Source organism: Hylobates moloch, unplaced genomic scaffold (genome assembly GCF_009828535.3).
Source record: "Hylobates moloch isolate HMO894 unplaced genomic scaffold, HMol_V3 SCAFFOLD_5, whole genome shotgun sequence".
Taxonomy (NCBI): Eukaryota; Metazoa; Chordata; class Mammalia; order Primates; family Hylobatidae; genus Hylobates; species Hylobates moloch.
Window position 1 is genome coordinate 112,250,448 of NW_026652280.1, and position 3,129 is coordinate 112,253,576.

Genomic DNA, 3,129 nt, shown 5'->3' on the forward strand with positions numbered 1-3,129 from the left:
TTACTTGTCTTTTCAAAGAACAGCTTTCGGTGTTTTTGATCATTTCTATTAATTTGCTGTCATAATTTAATTATTTTTACTGTTTTTTAATTCTGCTTGCTTTAGATTTAATTTGCTCTTCTTTTTCTGGTTTCCTAAGGTGAATGCTTAGCTTAGACTATTGATTTTAGGTCTTTCTTCTTTTCTAATAAGTGCATTCAATGCTATAAGTTTCCCTCTAAGCACTGTTTTCACTTGAGTATGCTACAAATTTTAATAAATTGAATTTTTATTTTCATTTAGTTCAAAATATTTTCAAAATTTCTCTTCAGATTTATTCTTTGACCCATGTGTTATTTAGAGTTGTGTTATTTAATCTTCAAATATTTTGAGGGGATGTTCTAGCCATCTTTCTGTTGTTTATTTCTAGTTTAATCCCATTGTAATCTGAGAGAATCTTCCATATGATTTCTAGTCTTCTAAACTGTTATGGTGTATTTTATGGCATGTAATTTGATCTTCCTTGTGAATGTTCCATGTGACCTCGAGAAGAATGTGTATTTTAGTGCTGTGGGATAAAGTAATCTATAAGTGTTGATTAGACCCAGTTGGTTGATGGTGCTGTTTAGTTCAACTATGTTCTTATTGATTTTCTGCCTGCTGGTTCTGTCAATTACTGATAGAGGAGGGTTGGAAGTCTCCAACTATAATAACAGATTCATTTATTTCTCCTTGCAGTTCTATCAATTTTTGCCACACATATTTTGGTGCTTTTTGTTAATTGCTTGCTTACATATTAAATACTGTTACTTCTTCTTGAAGAACTGATCCCCACTACCTGCCCTCTCCTAATTAATATGTTGAAGCCCTAACCCCTAATGTGACTATACGTGGAAATAGAGTCTTTAGAGGTAATTAGGGTTAAATGAGGTCATAAGAGTAGGGTCCCTGATTCAGTAGGATTAGTATCCTTAGAAGAAGAGACACTAGGGATTGATCTCTCCTCCCCCCTCCTCTTCCCCCAACAACCCCATATAAGCATGTAGAAAAAGTCCATGTGTGAGCACAGCAAGAAGGTGGCTATCTACAAGCCAGGAAGAGTCTTCACCAGAACCAAATTACCTAGAAACATAATCTTGGATGTTCCAGGAATGAGAACTGTGAGAAAACAAATTTCTGTTATTTAAGTCACCCAGTTTATCTTATATTGTTATGGCAGCCCAAGCATACTAATATCCCTTTATCCCTATATAATGCCTCTCTTTATTCTTGATGATTATCTTTGCTCTAAAGTATGTTGTGTGTAAAATCAATGTAACTATTCCATTTTTCTTTTTGATTATTGCTAGCCTGTTATACCATCCTCCATCCCTTTATTTTTATTTTATCTGTGTCTTTATATTCAAAATGAGTTTCTTGCAGAGATATTACTGTATCTTGTTTTCTTGTTTATTCTGACAATCTCTGTCTTTTAATTGGTGTATCTATACCATTAATATTTAAAATGATTATGGATATAGTTGGATTACTATTTACCACATTTGTTACTGTTTTCTATTATTGCTCTTGTTCTTCATTTCATTTTTTTCCTCACTCTTTTTCTGCATTCTCTGTTTTTTAACAGAGGACCTTATATGATTCCATATTTTCTCCTATCTTAGTATATATCAAGTATATTTTTTTAAGCATTTTTCAGTGGTTGCCCTAGAGTTTACAGTATAATCCAAGTCCATGTCCAAATAACACTATAACACCTCATGGGTAGTGCAAGTATTAGGTTGGTGCAAAAGTGATTGCGGTTTTTACATTACTTTTAATGGCAAAAACCGCAATCACTTTTGCACCAACCTAACATCGTAGAGTATCTTTCCAGTCTCATATAATATTACTGTCATTTATTTCACTTACATGCAAGCTGTAATCACTGAATGCACTGTTTCTATTGTTCTTTTGAACAAAGGATTATCTGTTAAATCAATTAAGAATAAAAATTGAAAGCTTTTATTTTACTTTATTCCTTCTCTAATGCTTTTTCCTTTTAAAATACAGATTTGAGTTTATAACTTATTATATTCCTTCTCTCTGAAGGACTTTGTTTAGCATTTTTTGCAAGGCAGGTCTATGGTGACAAATTTTCTCAATTTTTGCTTGTCTGAGAAAGTCTTTATTTCTCCCTGCCTTTTTTTTTTTCGAGACAGAGTGCAGTGGCAGGACCTCAGCTCACTGCAACCTCTGGCTCTTGGGTTCAAGCAATTCTCATGCCTCAGCCTCCCTAGTAGCTGGGATTACAGGTGTGTGTCAACACATTTAGCTAACTTTTTGTATTTTTAGTAGAGATGGGGTTTTGCCATGTTGGCCAGGCTGATCTTGAACTGCTGGCCTCAAATGATCTGCCCACCTTGGCCTCCCAAAGTGCTGGGATTACAGGCATGAGCCACTGTGCCTGGCCTCTCCCTGACTTTTGAGAGATAATTTATCTGGAAACAGAATTCTTGTTTTTTGGGGGAAAAACTTAAAGTTTTTCACTCCACTCTCTTCTTGTTACATAGTTTCTGAGGAGAAGTCCAGTGTAATTCTCATCCATGCTCCTCTATAGGTAATGCATTTTTTCTCCCTCTGGCTTCTTTAAAAACTTTTTCTTTGCCTTTGGTTTTTCTTCTGTTTAATATGACATCCCTAGGTGTAGATTTTTGGGGGTATTTATACTTTTAGGTGTTCTCTGAGCTTTCCGTATCTGTGATTTGGTGTCTGACATTAACCTTGAGAAATTCTCGGTCATTATTGCTTTAAATATTTCCTCTGTTCTTTTCTTTTTTTCTCTTTCTTGCATTCCCATTATGTGCACCTTTTGTAATTGCCCCCTATTTCTTGAATATTATATTTTTTCATTAACTTTTCTTTTTGCATTTCCATGTTGGAAATTTCTATTGATATTTCTTCAGGCTCATTAATTCTTTACTTGGCTATAGACTAGACATAGTCTATAATGAGCCCAACGAAAACGTTCTTCATTTTTTTTTTTTTTTTTCGAGACAGAGTTTCACTCTTGTTGCCCAGATTGGAGTGCAATGGCATGATCTCAGCTCACCACAACCTCTACCTCCCAGGTTCAAGTGATTCTCTTGCCTCAGCCTCCTGAGTAGCTGGGAT